We start from the raw sequence: 27,917 nt of genomic DNA, 5'->3' as shown, positions 1-27,917 counted from the left end.
GATAAGTGGATAGAGAAGCAAAGGGTGAGGGAAGAAGACAAGGGAGGGATCCCTGAGTTGGGGGAGGTTAAGTAACAGTAAGTTAAGTTATGGAGCAGAATTTAATGCAAGAGTCAGCAGGGATAGGAAAGACATGTGTGTATGCAGGGTATATGTGTGTGTATTTGTGTATGTTTGTGTATATATGTATATATCTACATATATTTTTTGTATGTATGTATATGTATTTTTTCTTGACTGTAGCTTGTTTCAGGGTAGTGGTGGTGATGAAAGGGAGATATGTGTGTCTCTGTGTGTGTATGTATATGTTAGTATATATCTACACATATCTGTATCTATATCTATATATCTATACATCCTTTCTTAACTATAGCCTGCTTGGGAGTAGTGATAGGGATGAAAGGGGGTTGGAATAAAGTAAATAAGGTATACAGTAAAGAATAAAAGAATTTACATGAAAGCAAAGAAAAGACAGGTACTCATGAATATAATTTATCATATATATGTATGATATATATACATATATATATATGTTTGTTATTATATATTTTGAATCCTACCTGATGTTCTTCTGGGCACATGATGATGTTCTCGTTAGTTTTGTTTCATTTTGTTTTGTATTGCTTTTCTGTTTTTCTTTTTACTTATTCTGTTTTTTAAAATAAAATAAGTTTGGAAAAAATAAAAAATATTTTTGAAAAAAATAAAATCAAAGTAGAAGAGCTTACTGAATTTTGGTTGATGGATTGGTCTAGAAATAAAAATCTATAATAGTCACTGTAGAATGACATATGATTTCAGATAGTGTCACTGTTTTAGTTTTTTGACTATAATTAATTTTGTTACATTTGTGACCTTTTATTGTTATGTTAGAATGAAAGGCATTAATAGTGATACTAAAACCAGAATAAAAGAGTATCAACAATTTAAAATACCCAGAAGAGAGTAGAAGGAAATTCTGAAGAAGACACAAAAGAGCACAGAAGTTTTACGACTATTGTGTTAAATTTCATAGACACAAAATTTAATAATAAATATTTATATTTTGGGGTTTTTTGGTAGATAAAAATATTCCTGCTTACTAATTTTTGTTAAATTCATGCAGAAAGGGAACAATGCAACAAATAAAAAAAGTAGGCTGTAGTAAGTTTGTGAATAGATTTAAAAGTTAATTAGATTTTTATAATACAAGAAATAAGGATCCAAGGAAATATTAATCTTGAGAGATGTGATCTTTCTTTAGAAACATAATTTTGTGGCTCTCTGTAAATATGCAATTAGAAAAAGAAAGAGAGAGGGAGACAGAGACAGAGACAGAGACAGAGAGGAAGAAAAAAAGTAACATTTTAAGGCCATTATCAGATTGCAAACAAGAAATCCTGAGTTCCGGATCAGGGAGTCCTTGTCTATGAGAGTGAAAAGAAAGGAATATAAATGTCAGAGAATTCATGAGAAGAAAAATTCAAATGTGAGGCCAATGTTGAAAATCTGAGTTTTTCAACTAGAAAAATGAAGCTAACTTTAAAACAATCTCCTAAGGTAGTTACAACTACCTCAGTAGTACTGTTGCTAATCAACAGGGGAGGAAATTAAAGTGTGAAGAGATTAAATGATTATCCATATTGAATGCAAAAAATAAACTTATCATCTTTCTCAGGCAGTATTACAATTCTTCTTATTGGTGAAATCCTTTCTGACCCATGGGATCTTAGATATAACCTATTTCTAATAAAAGTAGCAACAAGAATCGACAAAGATTATGGGAGCTCTCATCTAGAAAGTATTTTTCTAAATTAAGACTATAGTAAGCAATTTGAAAAATGTCAACTACATCATAACTCAATGACTTAGCCCATAGACATACTTGAAGAAGTTAATCAGGAGAACATATATTAGACCTAAAAATAGTTATAGGCAAATGTTAGTGGAAGAGGGAGGGCAGATAATGATTTGAATAAAGAGTCATTTTCCAAACACTTTCTATACCCCACTTCTACTGGTGTTTTCACCAGCTTAAAATGACAGTGCTTAAATCAGTTTCTAGCATTTGTGGTTGTTCTGAAGAAATTTTAGTAAAAAAAAAAAAAAAAAAAAAAAAAAAGGCCATGTCTTTTGGTAAAAATTGATTTGCATCACAATTTAGATCGCAGTAATCTCTTCCTCGCTGATGGCACACTTTGACTGGAGTAAGGAAATATGAATTCCAAAATCCATTTAAGAAGGAAGCTGAACACATTTTTTTTGCTATTTTCTACATGCTTACAAGTACATTAGACTTTTCCATCAAAATTTGGAAATAAAACAAACAAAAAACACTCACCTCATTTTCTCTCAGTACTCCCTACATTTCAACTTCCTTTTGTCTATTGTCTTCCTCTGTTAGATTGTAAATTTGTTGAGTACAAGAATAACATTTTGTATCATTTTTACTTGGATTCTGAATATTTAACATAGTAACTGAAGAAATCTTTGTTATTTTCTGACTCATCATACCACTACTTCTCCTGAGGTCAAATTAAGAAAAAATGTAAATAGAATATAAATGCATATGTATTATATGTCCTTGATTATTCCAAAATAATAAAATATCAAATAGCATGAATTTCTTCATATACATAGTAGAATAGAATAAAATGATCTCCCATAAAACTGAAAATCTCTATGAAAATCACATAAAGAGCTATGCATATTAATTTCTTACTAAATGGTTTATGTAGGTAGTGAGGTTATTTTTCCTCAAAAAACACATTAAATTCAACATAAAATATTCAAGCAAATTCCACAAGTCTTTATTTTTTTCTGTTTCATCTTAAGATCAATGATTATTAGCCCTAATTTTTTCTAATAAATTCTCTTCCTGATCCTTGTTGTAGTGTTTCTGTATATGTCTTATTTCCTATTCTTGTTCACTTATCTACTTTAATTCTGTTCCTTAATTTGCTTGCTATTATTTATCCTCTCCCCACCTGTAATGTTCTTTTGTCTAAATTGTAATCGTTCTCTGGGAGCAGATTTCTTGGGGAGCTTCTGGAGGCAGCCTTGGCTTTAAAGTTCAGTTTCAATAATCACCTCAAAATGCAGCCAGGAGTTCAAGTCCAGATCCTTTATTGTGTCCTTTAAAGCCCTGAATCTTTTTCTGGGCCCAGTTAGTTTTCTTAGAGGCCTATCTCTCTCTTTGGTTCCAAGAGCTCCCTCCGAATCTCTCCAGGCAGCTTCAGCCTCTCGTCCTCCCAATGTCTCCAGCCAGCACAATGGTGGAAGTTAGAATGAATCTTGTCTTCAAATCTCCTGAGAGTGGGCTTGTGGGTGGGATGTGAATCTCCCAGAAGTCAATCCTAGTTGTGAATCTCCTGGAAGTCCCCCGAAGTTCTCTGAAGTTCTCCAGAAGTTCTGAGAGCTTCTAGCTTATATGTCCCACACTGAGTATACACCAATCATTATATCAAACGAGGAAACCATTATTTGTTGTAGGATTAAATTAGATTTAACCATTGTCTCTTCAATTCCACTTAGTACCTTGTTTCAAATTCTGGCCCATAACATCTCCTTGTAGGGTCAGATCAATCATACTGAATTAGATAATTATTGTCTCTATTCATTCCAGTGACTTAGTACCTTATAAGAATCCTAACACCCACCCATGAATCCCTCACTTATCTTCTTCTCTCTACCCTTTTCTTCCCTCTTTATCCCCTTCCCTTAATCTATATATCTTATCCCACTCTGATTTACTCTTCTATATTCGATTCTCTTTCGCTTTCTTTATGGATTTTGGAGAATGCTATATATACCCTTTATGGTATATGTGTATGTGTGTGTGTGTATGTATACATATATGTGTGTGTATATATACATACACACACACATATATATATATGCACATACACACACACATATATATATATGTATATATATATATAGATAGATAGATAGATAGATAGATAAATATAGATATAGTTTACCCATTCTCCATATAAATAGGGTTCCAGAACTGCAAGCCTTCTTCCTCCCTACAAATGCCTCTATATCAGTTTATCTGCATCTCATTTGTATAACATTATTATTTTTACCTTTTCCTAGACAGTATTGCTTTCAAGAATCAGATCATACTCATGTCTCAATTTTTATCATGAGCTACCCAATTACTGATGACAGTCTTAAATGTATGTTATATATTTCCATGAACAACACATGTTGAGTTCCTTGAAATTAATCTTTGATATTGGCTCTTCTCTGTTAAATTTTCTATTAAGTTCAGGTTTAGTTGAGACAAAGTTTTGAAAATCTGCAAGTTTGTTGAATGTTCATTTTTTTCATTCAATGTTATGGATATTTTTGTTGGATATGATATTTTTGGCCATAAACCTAATCTTTGGATTGTTGTCATATATTATTCTGGGACCTTTCCAGGTCTTTTATTGTGGCTGATAATAAGTCCTATACAATTCTAATTGTAGCTCCAGCATATTTGAATTGTTTTTTTTTTCTTTCCTTTGCTTTGTTTCTTGCAAAATTTTCTCTTTGATTTGGGGTTTTCAAAATTTGGCAGTAATATTCCTATGTGTTTTCCATTCTATTTTCTCTTCCTGTTCTATCATTCCAGGGCAATATTTTGGGATTATTTCTTGCATTATTGTATCAAGGTTCTTTTTTCCTTTTTCATCACAGTTTTCAAGCAGTCCAATTATTCTTATATTTTCTCATCTTACTCCATTTTGCAGAAAAGATTTTTTGTTATGTTTCTATTTTTTATTGTTCTTTGTATTTTGTTTTATTATTTCTTGGTGTCTTATAGCTTCACTGGCTTCCCCTTGCTCAATTCTAATTTTTAAATAATTATTTTCTTCCTTAAGATTTTGTATCTCTTTTTCTAGTTGGTTAACTTTTTCATAATCTTTTTGTTTTACTTGAGTGGTTTAGATTTAATTTTACTTTTAGCTTTTGCTCAATTTCTCTCACTTGATTTTTTAATGTACAAAAACAATTTATTCAATCCTAAGTTAGTTTTCTGATTCAGAAGAAATAACCAGTTTCACTGGAGTCCCAGGAGAAATTCTATATCTTGGCATTGTAACCACTATGAATGAACAATAATTCTGGTGGTCTACCTTCTGCATCTTCAGGAAATTTCTCTTCTTCAGAGCAGACATTTAGCCTTAAGTCATTGCCAAGAGTTTCATTCTGGGAAGGCCCTTGAATCTGGAGTAATTCATTCTCATACGACTCAAAGGAATGTAAGTTAAGTTTGAGAATCCTAAGGTCCCAAAATGCAATTGTTTTATCAGCTGATCCTGTGGCAAGAATGAATTTACTATAACGACTGAAAGAGAAATGATTTATTTAGCAGTGCAGGCATCCACTGAGTGGCTTGGTTTAGAAGTATCATTTGATTGTGTGTCCCAGATCATAATCTTCTGATCATCAGCAACTGATCAAAAGAGATTCATGAAGGAGGTGAAAAGGAATATCTTCCACTACTACTGTGTGTCATGTGAATATGGTCTTTGCATCTGCTACTTTCCATTCCTTTGGAACTGCACTAATGTCTCATAAGCTCATCTGATGCACTAAACAAGTGTCCATTGAGACTTGAGTTCCATGCTTTTGATGTCCATGAAGATGCAAGCCTGGATTATACTCCTCAAAAGAGTCTGGTTTTGAAGGGTGCTTGATAGAGTCAAAAACAAGGACATAACTGGATGGAGTCTTTGTTGCAATGATGCAAGGATTCTGGGGCATATAATGAGCCCTGTTCACTTTACCTTCATGATTAATTTTTATTTAATTTTCAATGTTCCCACTAAATGAGCTAAAAGTTTTAAATTATCTTTTCTCACTGTCATGGTGAGAAGCATCAAATTGAGCATCATCACTGGGATGGTGCACACTGGCTATCCACAAGATCGTCCCATTCATATGATGTGTGTGTTCTGAGGACTAGTTGATGAATATTGAAATTTTTCCCTTCAGGTCTGGTTACATTTGGAAGCCACTGTGCAATTAGACTGGGCTCCTTTAGAGCATGGGTCACCACTAAGATGTAAGACATTTAGAGAAAAGGAGTATTTTTTCCTATATTTTATATTCTTTGTTGATCTCTCATTCTTCACAGCAACATCAAAGGCTGATTCAGGGCTCTTTTCCCAAGCATTCTAGGCCCAGCTTCATGCTTGCTGTGTGATCCCCTGACCATTCTCACTTGATCTTTAAAGTCTTTTCTGAGCTCTTCTATAAATTCTTTCTGAGCAGGTAGCCATTTAATGTCACTTTTTGGGATATGAGAGGCTTATTTTTTACTTCAGTGTCCTTCTCTGAAGATGAACCCTGACCTTCCCTATTCCAATAAGTTTCTATGGTTAGGTTTTCTTTACCTGTTCATCATCATAATTATTATTTAAAATAAGAATAATTAGTGTAAACATCTCTAGTTCCAGGATGGGAGGTAATAATGCCTCTAGCTTCACTTCTGCTTTCCACTCTGACCTGGAACCCAAAACCAAAAGCTCCCTTTTTCTGCAAGAGTCTGCAGCCAGCAGCATCTCTGATCACTGCTTCTATACTCACCTGGTTCATTTTTTTGCCTAGGGCTGTGTCTTAGTAGTACAAACTGCAGAGTTTTCCAGGACTCAGAATCTGATTTTCTATGCCATTTGAGAGGTAAAAGTTTCTGTGGTTCGGGCTGAGGCTCCAGTCAAATGCAGTTAGTCCCACAGATCCCCACTTGATGTTTCTATGGAGCTAGTCTGGAGATGTTTTCACTTCACACTGGCTAATCCCAATCCTGAGGTCTTTCTCCAGTCTCCTCAGGTTATTTCAGGGATGCTCCTTTTCTTCCCCAAGCCTTATTTGTTTTTTGCCAGTCTATATTTACTCTGAGGTGAAATTTTGTTCTATAGGGAAATCTGGAGAACTTGATATTTTCTGGTCTAATCTGTAATATTCCCAGAATTCTTTCCCATATCTACAATTCTTTCTGGTCCTCTTTTTGTTTTCTTTTATTATCTTTTTCCTTTTAAATACTTGAATGACCTATATTTCTATTCTTTATTTTTTACAGGAGATGGGATGGAGAAGAGGCTACAATATCCCCAGCTCTAATGATTCAACAGCACAGATTAACAATAAAAGGAAAATAAAAACTTTTCTAGAAAGATGTATTTTTCTGGAAAACAAATATAAAAATTGGCAATATGAACTGTTCTACTCCAGTTCATGCAACATTTCTGGGTATGGCCAAAATCACTTTTGTTATTTTGTGTTTTGCAACAATATACCATTACCCTCACTATAATTTATTTGGTCATTCTATAAATTATAGACACCCCCTGAGATTAGTAGAAGTATACATTTTACCTCTTTTGTGTCTCAGACAGCACTGATTGGACAGAAGCTATGCAATAAAATGTTGTTGACTGTTAAAATTTGCCACATAGGCAACAAAAAAGGAAAAAGATCAATTTAAGGGAAAGAGTTAGGAAGTTTTTGACTAGACCAGTCATCCCTTCCCTACTATACTATTGCAATCAATTTCTCATAAAAATTTTCTTAAATTCTTAATATGTCATAGTTTCTATAACATGAATACAAAAGTCAAACAATCTCTGAAGTTGAAGACTTTACATTCTACTTTTGTGGTACTGGGAGATAAATAAGAACAAGAGGACATATATTCAGAATTCAGCAAACTCATATCTGCCATAAATAGAAATGTTTCAAAAAGTGAATGCATGTGTTTTGCATCTCATGAAAAGAAGTGATAGACTATACTTACAAAATGAGTCACACATTTTCTGAAGTGGCAAATGAATAGATTTGATTTTCTGAACATACTTGTAATGGAGGGTTTTTATTTGTGGGATTAGGGAGAGATCTAAGGAGGGTGGATAATTGATGAAATAATTAAAAAATAACATCAATGAAAGATTTTTTAAACATACAAATTTAGGGGACACACATATAAAATAAATTTATCATGAATATTGAATTTAATATATTTTATAGTATACATAATCAAAATTCATATTTTCACATAAAATGTTTTTTCAATCTTTGTACATGAAAATATTCATCTTTTTTGAGTTGAAAAAATTAAAAAAAATTAAATTAAAGAAAAATTTTAATAAAAAAAAACAAATTATGACAGGTTTGAAAAAGGAAGGAAAAATATGGAAGAAGTTGAATTGTAATTGTAATCATTCTTTATGAAATGGGAGAATGAATTTTAAGAGAAAGATACAAAGAGACAGGATGCACTAAAAAAATAAAAGAAATGAGCTACTAGGAAAGGATGAAGAAGGAGAAAATAGAAGGAAGAGAAAATGAGAGAAGGATTAAAAGAAAAGGAAGAGTCTCAGAATGGGGCATATTTTGTCTAAGAAAGGAAAAAAATGAGAAGTTAGTTCTAGAATTTTCATAGAATCTTGGGGAACTGACAGGGATGAAGACAATGCTTAGGGATCTAGATAGAAACAAAATTAGAACTAAGCAGCATCAGAGGCTAAATTATGTGCATTATATTCGATGGATAAGATTCCACTGGATGATGAATATGACATGTGTGTATATATGTGTATGTGTCCACATACATATAGATACTCCAAAAAGTATCACACTTCAATAAGTAATTTGTCATATAACTTCATGATATGATCTGCCTTAACTTGATTCTTTTGTAAAGTTATATGGCGAGAAAAAAAAGGAAGAGGTAAACAGGATACTCTGCTGAAAGGAGATTTTAGGCTTACATAAACTGACTCAAAGTGAAATGAGCAGAATGAGGAGAATAGTTAGAGCAATTGTATGTGATGATCAACTATGAATGTCTTGGATGATACTCTGAGAAATACACTGATCCAAGATGATTCAGAAAGATGAACCTATGATGAAATATGGCATCCAACTCCAGAGAAAGAACTTATGGCATCTGAATATAGATCAAAACCTTTTTTTTCCTTTAAAACATGATTAATATGGAAATATGCTAAACACTGGTATACATATACATATATATATATATATATACATATACATATATATATATATATACTATATAAAATTACCTTCTCAATGAGGAGGGAATGGAGTGAAGGAGAATTCAAAAATTTTAAAAGGCAACTGTTACAATATTTTTATGTGTTTTTGCATGTAATTGGGAAAAATATTAAATTAAAAAAGGTGTAGCAGCAATTGAGGATAAGGAAATAAACAAATATAATTTTTTTTCTTTCAGTGCATGATTCATCAAGAGAAAGGCAATGAAGAAATGGGTAGGGTTAAGTTATATAAGATGATGATTTCCTTAAATATCAAAGTTGAAGAAAATCCCAGAGACTACATAATTCAATGTACTATCTTCCAGATGAAATAATTAAGACTTAGGAAAGGAAAATGGTATATCCTATATCATATAGTAATTTTGTGCTAGCACCAGAATTCAAAATGAATCATGATATCATGTTCAAGACTTATTCTCAAACATCATGCCATTTGACGTTGCAGATATTCTTATCATTGCCATCTGACAAATAGGTAAGAATAGCATCATCAGAAAGCAAATCTATATTACAATAGCAATAGAAAAGAATGTGTTCTTAATGAATATGAGGAAGAATTGTGGAACAATTTCTTTTAAATCTCATACATGTCACCAAAGAAATATCGAAAATTTGACCATTCCCAAAACACATTCCAGTAGCTTTGCAGAGGACTACCTGTACTAAAAATGAAGGGAAAGTAAAAGGAGGGAGTCAAAAGGACCTTAACTGATTCTAGTCACTTAACAAGGTATAAACACTTTACTTTCTTTCTTTTTTCTTCTTAAATCAAACATTCAGAAGTTAGGATGAACAGAACTTTATAAAGCTTGGAGTCAATCATATCTATTGCAGTGGATGAATTCAAATTGATTTTTATAAAAGGGAGATACTATGTCAGAATAAGGAAAGAAGAAATTCTGTGTAATCCAGATTTGAAATTTTGTAGCAATCATAATGGGAGGGGGAGAAGCAAAAGGAACTGCACTATAGCAAAGACAAAAAGTTATCAAGGAAAATCCTTGGCAGTTTTGGAATCATAATAAAAGGAATTATACACTGAGAAATCTACCCAGTGGATGGAACACTGGGCCTGGAGTCTAAATTTAAATCTAACCTCTGAAACTTATTAGCATTGTAACCCTGGCAAGGTACTTAATATGGTTTTCCCCTAAGTCTCCTCATCTGTACAATCAGCTTGAGAAGAAAATGAAAAATCACTCCAGTATCTTTGCAAAAAAACACAAACCCAAATTATAATGTTCTTTTCTCTAAAATGTAATGCAGGTTTCTTAGAGGGCTTCTGGAGGCAGCCTTAGTTTCAATGCAATCACCCCAAATGCATTCACTAGGAGTTAAAAAGTACAAATCCTTTATTTTCTCCTTCACAGTCTTGAATCTTTTCATGGGGCCCAGTTACTTTAGTAGAGGCCTATCTTTCTCCTTGGTTCTGAGAGCTCTCTCCAAATGTCTCCAGCCAAAGGTGGAAGTTGGAATGAATCTGACTCTGCCTCCGAGAGAGTGGGCTTGTGAATCTCCCAAAAGTCTATCCTAGTTGAGGCTCCCAGCTCTCTAAAGGTGTGAATGTGTGAACTAATTAATGTGTGAGCTCCTTTAAAGGTGTGAACTAAGTACATAAGCATTATTAGCACCTTGTTTCAAGTTCTGACCCATAACATAATGAAAATGACTCAGCAACAGCAATCATGAGAAAAGAATAAGTTTTTCCATAGTTTCCATTCTGAATGCTTATTTATAGGTATCATAAAATAATTTAATGATTTTAGTAAATCAAATTATGACTAAACCACAAAAAGGACAGAAGTAAAGTAGATTATATAGATACAACCCCCCCCCCCCCCCCCCACACACACTCAAGATTAGCAAGAAGAATTAAATTCTGCTCTGATGTTAGGGATTTCCCCTAACTAGGAGCTAAAAGAAATTGTAATTGAGCATAAAAATTTTTAGTTTTAAATAAACTTACTAACTTCTAATAGAAGAAAACTTCTGGACATCAGAAGACATTGCATTGACATCTAAATTTAAGATATGCAAATTATTAAAACAGAATGGTATAAATCTTTAAGACAAAATCATAAATGAAAAAGCAAACCACTAATTTACTGGAAAGGTAAAGGAAAGCACATAGTTAAATTCATTCACTCACCTCCTCACACTTATTTCCCTGGGTAGAAAAGATCTGGAAATAATCAAATTAAAAATATGTTTTATTATTATGTTCCCTTAAGTTTGAAAGTCTAATAAGGTTAATGAAGCACAGTCTAGAGACATCCACAATCAGCTTTGTTTAAAACTGCCTAGAAAATATTAATTCACCTTGACATGCTATTTATTTGTGATCAGAAAGCATTAGAATATTAAGTCCTTTTTCTTAAGCTAATCACTACTTAGAGAGTTTCCCAAGTGTGCAAATTCACTCATTGGGGCTGCACTCATAGGATTAAAAAGACAAATTATCTTTTATAAATAAACAAAAAAATTAGAAGGAATTCATAATGAATGCAGAAAGAAATAATGCTTTCTCCACAAGCATATCTGGAAGATTTAGTTCATCATATCATAGGATAAAACATTATTTAAAGATCTCTTAAGTGATCAACTGTTAGATAAATGAATGCCAATGAAGAAAACTAAAACTGGACTAGTAGTAGAGACTTGGTAGAAAGCGTAATTTGCCAATATAAACTAAACAATATCTGTAAAGATTGAAAACTGAATTGTTACTCTAATATCTCAAAGAAACATTATGGGAGGCTTAAAGGAGATGAGTTATGTATTTTGAATACCTTAATGTCTTATATAAAGGGAAGTTATACTATATATTATGTAATCATGAGTTATAGAGTCTTCTGATGATCTCATTTTCCAAGATCTCTAGTACATTCCTTTTAAGTTCAAGCAATGTTTATACAGAGATTCTAGATAGTATAGATAAATAAATATTTATCAATCAAGCTAAAGATCTATGGTGTGTGACTGGAAATATATTCAAAATACTTCAATTTACATTAGTAACAATTTCAAAAGTATAGACAATGACCAAAATAAGAAATAAAGCCTTGATTGTAGCAATTCATTTCTTTTTTGCAAAGGATCACAGTAAAATTTTAACAATTTACTCTAGGTAGGACTATGCATTGAGCATTTGATACATAAAATGTCATGATTCCAAGAAAGCTAGGAAAGCTGTAGATAAAGTTTAAAAAGACAGACTGTGTTTTTGGGGAACAGCATAGCTAAGCACAGAAAAATATTAGATTTTGAATTTTAAAAATGAAAATCTACTTTACCTTAAGAGAATATAAGCCCCAAGATCTTGAATGACTTCTCCACTGTGACAACTATACTAAGAGTAGGAACAAAGAAACTGAATATAGGCTCTCTGAAACCAAACAGATTAAGATTTGTCATCAGTGGAATAATGTATCTTTTGAACAGAAGTTAATAAAAACTCTTTCTGCTAAATAAAGTGTGAAGGAGTTTTGATCTTCATTGATTGAAAGAGCCCAAATAAAAGCTGAGTGATTTCTAACACTCTAAAAACCTTTAAAATGTAAAATTTGATTATCTAAATCTAATGAAAATATATGATTGCAAACTCAAGTTGGCAATAATTGGGAAATTTTTTAAAAATTACTTTTTGTTTTGGTGTCATTCCTTTAATAACTATTGGTCTATACCAAATAGGTCCCTGAGTTGAAAACATTTCCAACTGGTCACTCAATCAATTCTTCATTCTTTCTCTGAGTCTTCAATAAAAATTTATTAAGCTTTACTGTTACATAGTAAGCACAATATGAATGCAAATTGTTGTTTCTATGTGTTAGGCATTTTGCTAAGTACTATGGAAATAAATAAATTTTTTAAAAAAATTCTTGTCCTCAAAGAGAATTTATATTAATAAGTAAGAAAAACATGTACATAACTACTAGAAGATAAATAAAGAGGTGATGGAAGCAAAGTGAAAGAGGAAGACATTAGCAGCAACAGAATTTTAGAAGGGATTCCTTCAGAAGGCAGAATTTAAGCTGACTTGTTATAAGCCAGGGAAATGAACTTCCTGCCAAGATGACTTCCTAGATGCAGGTGGACTAGCCATTTGGAAAAATTAATATTGAAGGGCTTTCAGGCAGATAATGTAATGGAGCTAGTATGATACTATGGAAAAGGTACTGGCTTAGAAAAATAATGATGAAGTAATGAAAATGTGTTACTAGACCTATACCTTAACCAAAAGAGCTCATTGAGAGGAACAAGTGCTTCATCTACTACCAAATAGCTGGAAAGTAAGAGAGGATCTATTGAATGGGGATTGGCTAAAAATTATGGTATATGCATAATTAATGGAATGAAATTATACTTTAATAAAGAAAAATGATTTTATAGAAAGATAGTTATAATAAAGTGATGTGGACTGAAATGAGCAGAATGAGTAAAACCATTTATAATATCATCATACAAAAATAATTTTTAAAAAAGATTTAAGAACTCTAATACAAGCAATGATCACTGATGAATATAAAGGATCAATGTTGAAAGCAACAGAGGCGTAATCAATTAAATGTGCATAATAGGACATATATTTTTAGATAAGACTAATATGATTAATTCCTTTTTTTTCCTTGAATAAGGGCAGAGAGTAGAAGAATTTTAAAAAGGATCAAAATTTAAAATTAATAAAATTTAATTAAAAAATTAATGCCTTTGGAGTCAGACCACCATTTTTTAAATTCTTCTCTTTCTTCTAGACTGCTCATGTTTCCCTATGAAAAGGAATTCTTAGCAATCTCAGTTAACTAATACATAAAATGAAGAGTTTGAATGAGATGTGCTCCCTTAGAGATTTATGTTAGTGAAATGACTAATCTAAATTGTTTAAATACCCCAAAAAAAGAGTCTCACAAAAACACAGAAATGAGAATTATTATATAGCTATGAAAAACTCAAGAATTAGAAGAAATCTAAAAGGGCTTTCCAACAGAAAAAATAATTCCCATTATAATATGCAAGAAGTGCTCATTAAAATTTTACTTAAAGACCTCTTACTAAGGCATCAAAAAAGATACTTCTTCATGACAAGTTCCAACTCTTCTAATTCTGTCATCATGAGGCTAATTCAAGCCTTCATTTCTAACTCCATCAGCTTACTTTGCCCATTGAATGGCAGATAGTAAGGTAGTGTACCAAATTCCTCCAATATCTTCCTTTATAAGAATAAGAAATTGGACTTTTGAAGCTTTACTCATCTATCCCTCACTTGCTCTGCCTGGTTTTAAATACACAGAATAAGATATCTCTAGATCAAGGACCTCTTTTTTCCCCATCCACTTTCCTAACTCCTTTTGTAGATTAAATATCTTTCTTTTCATTAATTATATCCTTACTTCTAAGTACATTGTCTGAATGAAATAGGTATTTTATGATGTTTAATGCATTGAATTACACTTTAAACTCCCCTTCCATATTGAAATTTATCTTCAATTACCTGGGATTATGGCTTAAGAGTATTGACTGTCAGCCTTCCTATTGATTCAGTAGTTCAAAAGCTATATATCTCATATTTTGTGAAGATTGGTTTTAGCGGTAGAATAGTACATTGTTCCTTTTATTGTAATGGGCCAGAATTCTGGAGAAATATACTTGAGGCAAGGATTCTTACAACAAGTTGGAATTGATAAGACAATGGTTATCTAGTTTAGCATGGTGATTCTCTAGTTAAGTATGATTGATTTAATCTTACAACAAATAATGGTTCCCTAGTGATTGGCTTATACACAGTATGATAAATGGATTTAATTGTAATAGAGTATTTAAGAGGTCATTATCAGACCTAGAGGAAGACTCAAAGCATATCCAGAATAGTGGATAGTAGAAAATATAATTGTGAGATATTTCATTTTTTTCCAGACAGATGGCTGTTTCCCTTTTTTGGAAGTAAAATTCTAAAGGTTGCCTCTGAAATGTTTTAAACATAACCATCTGAGTAATAATAAGATTTTGAAAATTTACATTGACTGCTGAGTAATAGTTTATATCTATATATCTCATTTCAATCACCTACTTAAATGTACAGCAACATAAATCTGTTCAAAGAGCTATAACAATAGAGTTTGATTCCTATGACTTTGAAATCCATTGATCCATGTCCTTGAATGAACTGCACATCAGACCTTTACAACTCAATTAATTCATTTTACAGCTTTCATAATGTATATGATTTCCAAAGGTATTGCATTGTCTATTATTGGGGTCAGGATATGATAAATGACATGGCTTTTTAGTTCAAAAAGTTCAAGGAAATATCCAACATACTATGTTTTGAAAATAATTTTATTCTAAAGCTTTTCAAAGGGTTCCACATACTATCATTTTAAGATTTAGTTCTAAAATGGCCTCAGACATTTATTAGCAGTATGACTGGGATAGGTTAATTAAAATAATATCTGTCTAATTTCCCACAACATTAAAAAGCAGATAATAGTTAACACCTATCCCACAGGGATAATATGAGGGGGGGAAATCAGATTTTTGTAAAATTCTTTGAAGATATTAGACATTTGGCCAAACCATTCATCTTCCCTTGATTTTATCTGATTTTCCTCATTCTGATTATTTCTTCCATTTCTCTCCCCTCTCCTCCTCTCCCTTCTTCTCCTCCCCCTGCCCTCCTTTCCCTCCCTTTCCTCCTCTTCCTCCTCCTCCTTCTCTTCCTCCTCTTCCTCCTCTTTCTTCTTCTTCCCCCCCTCTCCCTCTCTCTCTCTCTCTCTCTCTCTCTCTCTCTCTCTCTCTCTCTCTCTCTCTCTTTGCCTCCCTCCCCCTCTGTCTATCTCTCTTTCTCCCCCTCTCCTCCTTTTTCCTTCCTGTCTCTATATTTCCCTCCCTTCCTCCCTCCTCCTCCTCTCTCTTTTTCTCTCTTTTACTCTCTTATTTTTTTACAACATTAAAATCTTTGAAAACAAGTATGCTTTAATAATTTTCATTTTAATCAGAGAAGTGATAATAGTATCTGACATTCATTAGAAACAATAAAAATTTGTCAAAAATTGTTTTATTTTCAATTTTTTTTATCTTTTCAGCTGTATCGGTTAATAAAAAGGGATATGTTCTCTTTTTAAAATCTGTTTTTAATTAATAAATTAGCATAGTACAATAAAGAGATAATGGCACAGGAAACTATAAATTGATTATGTACAACTTGCTATTCATATTAAATATATAATAAATTAATCCTCTAATTCCCTCCATTCCCCCTGCTCTGAGGATTAAGAAAATTGGGGGAAAATTTTTATAAAGAGTTTCTTGGATAAAGATTTCATATCTCAAATATATAGAGAAATTTGACAAATTTATAGGAATGTGAGTCATTCCCAATTAAAGCATGGCCAAAGAATATAAACAGGTGTTTTTTTTAGTGAAGAAATCAAAACAATTTATAGTCATATGAAAAATGCTCTAAATCATTATTGATTAGAAAAAAATGAAAACAACCTTGCAAAGGCAGGAAAGTGCAACTGATGAAAAGTATAACAAAACATTGAAATTATTGAAAAAATGCTAGATGTAATGTAATTATATATTATTTAGGGAATGACTAAAATTTATAGCATATAAAGTTATTAAAATATTATCATATCAGGAGTCAGAGTCAAGATGGCAAAGTAAAAGCAGGAACTTGCCTAACCTTTCCTCCACACTTTTTCAAATTACTTTAAATACTGTCTCTAAATAAATTTTAGAGCATCAGAACACCCCAAAAGATGGAGTAGAACATTTTCCAGCCCAAGGCAACTTAGAAGATCAGCAGAAAAGATTTGTGACAGCAGAAGATAGTGCAGAATGCAGTCCCAGTGCAGGACATGCAGTGCAGCCCCGGTCGGTACCCAGCCTCAGCCCAAGCCCAGTTCGACTCCTGAATCAGTGGCAATACTGATGGCTTCCAAACCTCTGAGCCCAGAGACACCAAAGAAGACATGGAAGGTCAGCAGAAAACATTTGTAGAACCAGAATGGGAGCCCAGTGCACAATCCCAGTACAGACCTGGCCCAGCTTCAGCTCTGGCTGGACCCCAGCATCAGCAAGGCATGATCAGCAGCAGTAATGGAGGCTTCTGGACCTCTCAGCTCCAGGACTCTAGGGAAGACTCCAAAGGTCAGTAAGGAGGCCCATGACAACGAGGAGGGAGTCTGTTGTGCAGTTTCAGTGTAGCCTTGGTCAGCAGAGCCTAAGCCCAGGCTAGCACAGCTCCAATGGGGCAGAGACACACTTAATAGCACCAGGGCAGAAAAGAGTGCTTGTGGTCAGATTCTTAGGGGGATTTCTGAAAACAGCTGCATAAAACCCCTGAAATTTGGGACAGTGTATCTTCAACTGTAGAAACAGAGCCCTACTTTAACAAAGAGTTTAAAGCAGACTAATATAGGCTAGGAAAATGAACAGAAAACAAGAAAAAAAAGTTTCTGACCACTGAAAGTTATTATGGTGACAAAGAAGACTAAAACACACACTCCGAAGATGATAACAAAGTTAAAATTCCTACATGCAAAGCCTCCAAGAAAAAATAAGAGAAATAGAGGACCAATTAGGGAAAGAACTGAGAGAAGTGCAAAAGGAAATACTAAAAGATAATGAGAAGAATGCCTTAAAAAATCAAAATTGACTAATTAACCAAAATGGTACAAAAAGCTCCCTGAGGAAAATAATTCCTTGAAAAATAGAATGGAAGAAATGGAAACTAATGACTTATGAGAAATCAAGTTATAAGCAAAACAAAAAAAAAAAATGGAAAAAGTGGAAAAAAGTGAAATATATTGTTGGAAAAACAACTGACCTGGAAAATAGATTCAGGAGAGATGATTTAAAAATTATTGGTCTACCTGAAAGTTATCATCAAAAAAGAGCCTGGATATCATCTTTCAAGAAATTATCAAGGAAACCTGTCCTGATATTCTAAAATCAGAGGGTAAAATAGAAATTGAAAGAATTCACAAATCACTTCCTGAAAGAGAGCCCAAAATGAAAACTGCCTGGAATATTAGAGCAAAATTCTGGAATTCCAAGTGAAGGAAAAAATATTGCAACCATTCAGAAATAAATAATTCAAGTACAGTGGAGTCACAGTCAGGATAACACAAGATTTAGCAGCTTCTGCATTAAAGAATTTGAGGGCTTAGAATATGATATTCTGAACAATGGAGAAAGAATTGCAACCAAGAATCACCTACTCAGCAAACTGCACATAATCATTCAGAGGAAAAGGGCATTGGTGTGAGTTGAATATGAAGGGATAATATCTTTTTTTTTTTAAATGATGAAATTAAAAGGTGAGAGGAATGTATAGGGATAAAGAGGAAAGGAGAAATGGAATGGTGCAAATTATCTGCCATAAAAAAGAGGCAAGAAAAAATTTTTTATTGTAAAAGGGAAGAGGGGAAGGAGAGGGTTAGTGAACTATATTCTCATCAGAATTGGCTCAATTAGAAAAAAAAACATGCAATAGAGATATAGAAATCTATTTTACCCTGCAGGAAAACAGAAGGAGAATGGGACATGGAAAGGGGGGGAGTATGTTAAAAAAGAGGGGATATTGGGGGAGAGAGTGGTCAATATCAAAACGCTTTTGAGGAGGAACAGGATGAAGGGAGAGAGAAAATAAATGATAGGAGATAAAATTAGCAGTAATAATTATAAAAAAATTCAAACCAAGTTTCTGTGATTGAATATTATTGTTCTCTGGGAAAGGATGAGCAGAATGTTCTCAGGAAAAAAAAACCCTGGAAAGTCCTCCATGAATGAAGTGAAATATGCTATATACAAAGTAATAGCAATGTTCCAAGAAGACCAGTTATAATCAACTTTGTTACTCTCAATAATACAATCATCCACAACTACTCTAAAGGACTTATGATGAAAAGTCCTTTGCATACCCAGAGAAGAAAGTGATTGTGTCTGAATACAGATCGAAGCATCCTCTCTCTCTCTCTCTCTCTCTCTCTCTCTCTCTCTCTCTCTCTCTCTCTCTCTCTCTTAATTTTTCTTTTTTTATAATTTATTTTATTATAGCTTTTTATTTACAAAACATATGCATGGGTTTCAACATTGACCTTTGCAAAATCTTCTGTCTCAAATTTTCCCCTCCTTCCCCTCACTTTCTCCCCTAGATGGCAGGTAGTACAATACATGTTAAATATGTTAAATATATATGTTAAATCCAATATACATATACATATTTGTACAGTTATCTTGTTGCACAAGAAAAATCAGATCTAGAAAGAAAACTGAAAAGGAAAACAAAAATGCTAGCAAACAATAACAATAAAAGTGAAAATGCTATGTTGTGGTCCACACTCAGTTCCCACTGTCCTCTTTCTGGGTGTAGATGCTTCTCTACATCACTGAGCAAGTGGAACTGGTTGAATCATTTCATTATTGAAAAGTGCTAGGTCCATCAGAATTGATCCTCATATAGTGTTATTGTTGAAGTGTATAATGATCTCCTGGTTCTGCTCATTTCATTTAGCGTCAGTTCATGTAAGTATCTCCAGGCCTTTCTGGAATCATACTGCTGGTCATTTCTTACAGAACAATAATATTCTATAACATTCATATATCACAATTTTTTTCAGCCATTCTCCAATTGATGGGCAATTGATGAGTTGTTTTCTTTTTCCACTTTATCAACTCTTTCTTTTAATGAGTTATATGCCTTTTTCATATCGTCTTGCAGAGTTTTCCTTTCCTTACACCATTTTTTTTACACCATTTTTCTTCTAGCACTATTTTAAGATCCTTTTTAGTTTCTTCTAGGAGAGCCCTGTGTGGTGGGGACCAGATCATATCCCCCTTTGGGGCTTCATCTGGAGACAATTTGCTTTTAGTTTCCCCATGGTTTGAAATCTGTTCTCTTTCACTATAGAAGCTGTCTATAATTAGCATTCACTTTGCCTTTTTACTCATTAAAAAAAAATTGGGATCTGCTTTTAGGGCAAGGAGGTTCCAAACTTCCTCTACTGACCCAGAAATGACAGCGGTTGTGCTGGGGTCAGCTGCTGCCCTGGGGTCAGACTATGCTAGGATCATACTAAGTCACTACCAGTATAGGGTGGGCATGGCTAGGTCCTATGAGACTGTGGCTCTTTGGGATACACTCTTTACCCTCTGTGTTTGTGTTGGATGTTTTACAAATTCTCTGCTTATCAACCAGGGCAAAGTAGCCAACAGTGAGGTAGAGTCCTCCCCATAGCTTCTTTGCCCCACAGAGACTACACTCTGCCACCAGTCTGCTCAGCATGTGCTGACCTCTGTGTTTAAGCCTAGCCAACTCTAGAGCCTGACCAAAACAAACCTTTTCTGGCGATCTTTGAAATTATTTTCTGCAGGCAATTTACTTCAATCCCAATATTCGTGAATTCTGTAAGTCTAGCACTATTTCAGAGGCTGAATTTCTAATTTAGTTTGAGGGTAGTAGAAGAGCTCAGAAAGAAGCATGTGTCCTCTCTGCCATCTTGGCTCTGCCCCCCTTGAAATTCTTGACCTTTTGTTCTTCCAGATGAATTTTGTTACTTTTTCTATGTCAGTAAAATGTTTTTTGGGAGTTTGATTGGTATAGCACTAAATAAACAGATTAGTTTAGATAGTATTGTCATCTTTATTATATTTGCTTGACTTATCAAACAGCACTTGATATTTTTGCAATTGTTTAGGATTTATGTGGGTTTATTTTGTATCTTGCAATTTTGCTAAAGTTGTGGATTATTTCTAATAGCTTTTTAGTTAATTCTCTGAGGCATACCATCATATCATCTGCAAAGAGTGATAATTTGGTTTGCTCATGACCTACTCTAATTCCTTTAATCTCTTTTTCTTCTCTTATTATCAAAATTTTATCAAAAAATAAAATATTGAATAGGAATGGTGATAGTGGGCAACCTTGTTTCATTTTATTTATGATTTTGCCTCAATATTCATTAGGGACATTGGTGTATAAATTTCTTTCTCTGTTTTCATCCTACCTGGTTTAGGTATCTATACCATGTCTATGTCATAAAAGGAATTTGGAAGGAATCCTTCATTCCTTATTTTTTCAAATAGTTTATGTACTATTGGAGTTAATTGTTCTTTAAATATTTGGTAGAATTCACATGTAAATCCATCTGGTCCTGGGGATTTTTCTTATGGATTTGATTAATAGCTTGTTCTATTTTTTTTTTTTCTGAAATGGGACTATTTAAGCAATTTACTTCCTCCTCTGTTAATCTAGGAAGCCTATATTTTTGTTGCTTTCCTCCACTTCACTTAGCTTATCAAATTTATTGGCATAAATTTGGGCAAAGTAATACCTAATTATTGCTCTAATTTCCTCTTCATTGGTAGAAAGTTCTCCCTTTTCATTTTTAAGACTAACAGTTTGATTTTTCTCTTTCCTTTTTCTAATCAAATTAACTAAAGGTTTATCTATTTTTTGGTGTTTTCATAAAATCAACTCAGTTTTATTTATTAATTCAATATTTTTTTTACTTTCAGTTTCATTAATCTTTCTTTTTATTTTTAGAATTTCAAGTTTGGTATTTGATTGGGGGTTTTAAATTTGTTCTTTATCTAGCTTTTTTATTTGTAAGTCCAATTTATTGATTTTCTCTAGTTTATTCAAGTAAGCATCTAGAGATATAAAATTTCTCCTTATTACCGCTTTGGCTGCATCCTACAAATTTTGGTATGTTGTCTCATTATTCTCATTCTGTTGCATTAAATGATTGATTGTGTCTATGACTTGCTGTTTCACCCAATCATTCTTTAGGATGAGATTATTTAGTTTCCAATTTCTTTTTGTTCTATTTTCCCCTGGCTTTTTATAGAATATAATTTTTATTGCATCATGATCTGAAAACAATGCATTTACTATTTCTGCCTTTCTGCATTTGATTTAGACATCTTTAAGTCCTAATATATGGTCAATTTTTTATAAGTTCCATGACCTTCTGAGAAGAAAGTATACTCCTTTATGTCTCCATTCAATTTTCTCCAAAGATCTATCATACCTAACTTTTCAAGTATTCTATTTACCTCTTTAACTTCTTTCTTATTCATTTTGTGGTTTGATTTTTCTAGTTCTGAGAAAACGAGGTTGAGATCTCCCCTATTATAGTTTTGCTGTCTCTTTCTTCTTGCAGCTCTTTTAACTTGGCCTTTAGGAATTTCCATGCTATAGTACTTGGTGCATATATAATTAGTATTAATATTGCTTCAGTATCTATAGGTACCCTTTAGCAAGATATAGTTTCCTTCTTTATCTTTTTTAATTAGATCAATTTTTGCTTTTGCTTGATCTGAGATCAGGATGGCTACCCCTGTTTTTTTTTTTTTTTTAACTTCACTTGAACCATAATACAGTCCTCTCCAGCCTTTTACCTTAATTCTATATGTATCACTCTGATTTAAATGCATTTTTTGTAAGCAAGAGATTGTAGGATTCTGGCTTTTAATTCAGTCTGTTCTCTGCTTCCACTTTATAGGAGAATTCACTCTATTCACATTTATGGTTAAAACAACTAATTCTGTATTTCCTGCCATCTTCTTATCCCCTGACTATACTTTTCTCTTTCTTTTTCCCCTTTCCCTCCTCCCTATCATTTAACTCATGAGCACCACTTGCCTCAAGCAGCCTTCTCCTTTTAGCGTCCCTCTCCCTTTCTTATACCTTTCCCCTTTCTGTTTTCCCTTCTATGTAGCCTGCCCCTTACCTTTTTGCTCTTGCCTCTCCCTCTTTTCAATAAGATGAGAGAGGTTTCTCTGTAAACCAAATACGTCTAATATTTTCTCTTTGAGGCAAATGTGATGAGAATAAGATTCACAAAAAGTTCATCCTCTCCCTTCTTCCCCTCAAATAGGTTTCCATTGCCTCTTCCTGAGATGTAATTTCCCTCTTTTTACCTCCACTTTTCCCTTTTTGTGGGACTCTTGTGCTTCGATGTTCACTATTTTTTAAATTTTTTTGTTTGTGTTGGATGTTTTATAACTTCTCTGCTGATCTACTGGCATGCAACCAGAGAAGAGAAGTCAAAACTTCCATAGAATCCTCCCTCTATGTTCTCCAATTGAGGAGTCTGCACCATTCTATGCAGACTGTACCCTGCCCCGGGTATGCACAGTGTGGACTGGCTTCACTTGGACTGTTTGCACCTGGCCACCTCCCTCCATGCCTGACCAAAACAGAACTTTTCTGGTGATCTTCGAAATCATCTTCTGCTGGTAATTTGTTGTACTCCCAATATTCATGGATTCTGCCTGTCTGGAAATTCAGAGGCTGCATTTGGTAATTAATGATGGTTGTGGAAGATGATCAGAAAGAAGCATGGGTCCTCTCCACCATCTTGGCTCTGCCCCTAACTTAATTTTTCTTGAGGGTTTCTATTTTCATCAGGGTTGGAGATCTATGTTTTCTTTCGCAACTTGACTTTTATGTAAATGTTTTGCACAATTTGACATGTAGTTTCTTAATTTTGTGTGGGAGTAAGAGAGATAATATAGAACTTAAAAATCTTAAAAACAAATGTAAAAATTATTCTGAATATAACTGAATATAAATATTAAATAAATAAAAAAGATATTATCATGACATAAAAGTTGATGACTAAAGAACTGAGCAATTCCTATGAATTCCAAATAACATCTATATACAAGCTGATGAAGAGTGAACTAAGTAAACCCAGAAGAATAATGTGCAATAAATCTATAAATGGGAGTGACAACAATAAATGATAGGTCAAATATGATTTCTTATAATAGTCAATATCAGTCTGGGATAATGGATAATGAAATACATCTCCTTGGTATTCTTAATGAAAGCTCTTTGAAGCAGAGTTATAGAATTCAATATTTATATTCTTTTTTGAAACTTCCTTTTCAGATCCAAATTTTCTCACTGCCTTGTAACCATGTTCTACTCAGCAAATACTAAAGCTATTATACATATGAAGCCATACAAAACATAATGCTTTATTAGACTTGTAAAGATTAAAACGATAGTACCAACAACAGCAATAAAAAATTAAGAAGGAAAAAAAGATCCTTCATCATGTACTCTGAGTCCATCAGTATGGATATCAATTTTCATCATGAATCCTTTGGTGTTGCTATGGATTACATTTTTAAAAAAATGTATAAATTTTATGTAAAATTTGTATAAATTTCTCTAAATTCTTGGCACTTTGCTTTGTATCACTTAATGTGTCTTCCCAAGTTTTTCAAAGTGCCATTGTGCTGTCAAACATCATAATCAGTTATTTCAGTTGCACCTGACTTTATTTATCCTCTTCTTGACAAAAATACTGAAATGGTTTACTATTTCTTTCTCCAGATTATTTTACAAATAGAGAAAGTGAGTCACACAGGATGTACTGATTCATCCAGGTTACACAGCTAGTCTCAGGTGATATCTGAGCTGAGAGAGTTGACTTTACCTAACTCCAGACCTGGTGCTCTCTGCACTGAGCAATCTACCTGCCACCTACTATCGAAATAGTATTCTATCACAATTATATACTGTTAGGATTCTTACAAGGTACTTATGCACTTAGTTCACACCTTTAAAGGAATTCAAACTTTTAAAGGAGTTTACGGTTTACACCTTTAAAGGAGTTAGCTCATTGGTCCACACATGAGATTCACACCTTTAAGAGAGCATACTTTTAAGGTGCTTCCTCAAGCCCAGGGAGTACCCACAAACCCATTCTCTGAGAGGATATAAGGAGTCAGGATTGAGGCAAGGAGAGGAGTTCCTGGGAAAACTTCAGGGAAGCTCGAAGAGATTCAGAGAGCCAGGATTTCAATGAATAGATTCGAAAGTCCAGGAGATTCACAAGTCTAAAGGAAAAGCCTGCTCATGGACTTCTGGGAGATTCACAACTAGTATTGACTTCTGGGAAACCCACAATCCCACACTTTTGGAGGCAGAGTCTGATTCTTTCCCACATCTACCTTCGTCTGACTGGAGACACTTGGACAAGAGCTCTTGGGGAACCAAAGAGAGAGAGAGGCCTCTAAGAAAGCTGGCCGTGCCCCAGGGATAAGATTTGGAAAGAGACAGTAAAGGACTTTAACTCCTGGCTGCATTTTGGGATTATTGAACTGAACTGAAAGGAAGGCTGCCTCCCGAAGCTCCCCAAGAGACCTGCCCCAAGAGAACGATTATAATTTAGAGAAACAGAACATCACAATATACCATAAATCATTTAGTCATTCTCCAACTGACTGGCAACTCCTCAGTTTTCCATTCTTTGACACCACAAAAGGAGATGCTTTAAATATATTAGTACATATAAATTCTGTTTTCTTCTTTAATCTCCTTACAATATAGGTATAGTAATAGTAACATTGTGTAAAAGTATTTGTATTGTTTTATAGTTTGACCCTAGTTCCAAATTGTTCTTCAGAATGGTTAGACTAGTTTGCAGTTCTATCAACAGTGAATAGATAAACTGAATTTCACAGTCATTCAACCTTTTATCATTTGCTTTTTCTGTCATCTTAGCCAATTTGATATGAAGTAGTACCAGAAACATGTTTGCATTTACCTTTCTCTATTTACATAATATAGAACATATTTTTATATGATGAGTGACAGCTTGGACTTCCTCCTCTGCAAACTGCTAGTTCCTATTCCTTCACCAAATGTCAGTTGAGAAATATCTCAAATATTATTTTTTAAGTCACTGTGTAGATAGATCAGCTTTATCACATATTTCTTCTTAGTTAAGGGAATGTTTTCCAGTTCCAATTGTCCAGCAATGAAGAATCTACACCCAGAGAGAGGGCTATGGGAACTGAGTGTGGACCACAATATAGCATTTTCACTCTTTCTATTATTGTTTGCTTGCATTTTTGTTTTCCTCCTCAGGGTTTTTTTTTTCTTTCTAGATCCAATTTTTCTTGTGCAGCAAAATAACTTTATAAATATGCATACATATATTGGATCTAACATATAATTTAACATATTTAACATGTATTGGACTATCTGCCATCTAGGGAAGGGGGTGAGGGGGCAGGAGGGGAAAATTTGGAGCAGAAGGTTTTTCAAAGGTCAATGTTGAAAAAAGTACCCATGCATATATTTTGTAAATAAAAAGATACAATAATAATAAAAAATAAAAAAGAATGGTTTCATTAGGTAAAGGAATATTCAGATGCAAAAGTGGTTATAAAGTTAAAAGGCATAATAAAAACTTTTTTTTAAAATAAAGAGTCTCTCCAATTATATTCACCTCCTTGCATAAATATCATTTCTATTTAGAACAGTGCTGCTCCATCTTCATCTCGATCTCCATATCTCCTCATAGAGACAGAGTTAATGGAAGAAAGGTATGATTTCTCACTCCTGGTGATAGCAAAAGGTTTGAAATAGCAAACTATGGTCAAATATTAGTAATCACTAGAGAATATGAGGGTGTGATTACATGGTTAAGAGAATGTCAAATAGTACAGGACTGTATATGGAAATCTATTAAAATTACTTGAAGATATAGCAAATAAATATCTTATTTATAAATATTATAAATAAATATATAGAAAAATAAAGTCATGAATAAACATATATGTATATTTATACATAGACATGTACACATACACCTAGGTGGCATGTTGGATAGAGTACTGGACCTAAAGTCAGGAAGACTAATTTTCTTGAGCTCAAATATGTCCTCGGACTAGCTGTGTGACTCTGGGCAAGTCATTGAATCCTGTTTGCCTTAGTTCCCTCATCCATACAATGACTTGGAAAAAGTAATGGCAAACAACATACCTTTAATAACCCCCCAAAAAGGTCACAAATAATTGGCCATAACTGAAATGACTGAATAATAACTACCTACTTACCTACCTATCCACCTATCCATCTATCTGACCCACACAGAAACACATACACACATACACATATATATAAACCTATAAAGGATAGCCTGCAAAAGATAAATTTATTAATAAATGGTCAAACCAGGAGCAGAAAGATACAATATAATGTAAATATCTGAAATCAAAGAATGAATAAAAAGCTTATAATTATGTTATACACTCAAAAATATTATTTATAGATTTCAAACATATACAAAACTGAGAGTTTGGGAATTTTATCCACTAGTGCGGATCAGAAATTCGCTTGTAATTTATAAATAATAGTCTAGGAGAGCAAGAGGTTAAAGGAATTTGAATATGATCACATAGTCACTACAAGTCAGAGTGACAATTTAAATGCAAATATTCTTTAATCCATCATGTCTGGATCTTTATTAACTATACCAAGTTCTCTCTCAAGCATTCATAAAATTCCTATATTCTCACTAATAAAACAAGACCACAAACTTATTTCTGTCTCACAAGAAGAATGATATTGGTTTCAGTTTTGCTTATTTTGGGTAATTACAATTTTTATTTTCTGCTGTAGTTTATTGTTAGTATTTCATTCTTCTTGAATCCTTACCATTCACATTATGAATGAATGGAATAATAATGATTCAGAAAGAAATCAATATTTTTCTACAAGTGAAAGTTTCAATTTGTCAGGGTGGGAGTGTTTAGGGCTCCAGGAGGAAGTAAGTAGTAGGGAAAGCTGAGAAAGGAAAGGGGTGACACTAAATATCTTTCTCATTTCCAGTATATCAAAAACTGCCTGGTATTTTACATTCAGACCCATATTAACTGGTGCTTGTGTATATAATAGGAATCATTCTGACAATTTATATTTTGACTTTTTGTGCTAGACTTCAGCACAACAGTAAATTCCTCAGGATTTTAACACATAGAAAAATCTTTAAATTCAAAACAGACTTACTCATCTTGCTCAGGAGTCTCCACTTAGGCTTAGAACACATTCAA

General features: G+C 33.3%; 1 protein-coding gene and 1 pseudogene across 7 annotated transcripts in view; both read right to left on the bottom strand.

Moving 5' to 3' along the window:
- The window catches only part of FSTL4 (follistatin like 4), an 816,112-nt gene that overhangs the window by 278,306 nt on the left and 509,889 nt on the right, over positions 1-27,917 (bottom strand). The window lies entirely within an intron of this gene.
- On the bottom strand, positions 3,964-7,950 carry LOC141553510 (histone-binding protein RBBP4 pseudogene; annotated as a pseudogene).

This window comes from Sminthopsis crassicaudata, chromosome 2, assembly GCF_048593235.1.
Source record: "Sminthopsis crassicaudata isolate SCR6 chromosome 2, ASM4859323v1, whole genome shotgun sequence".
Classification (NCBI taxonomy): domain Eukaryota; kingdom Metazoa; phylum Chordata; class Mammalia; order Dasyuromorphia; family Dasyuridae; genus Sminthopsis; species Sminthopsis crassicaudata.
Note: the sequence above shows the minus strand (reverse complement) of the source record. Positions and strands in the feature narration are given on the sequence as shown.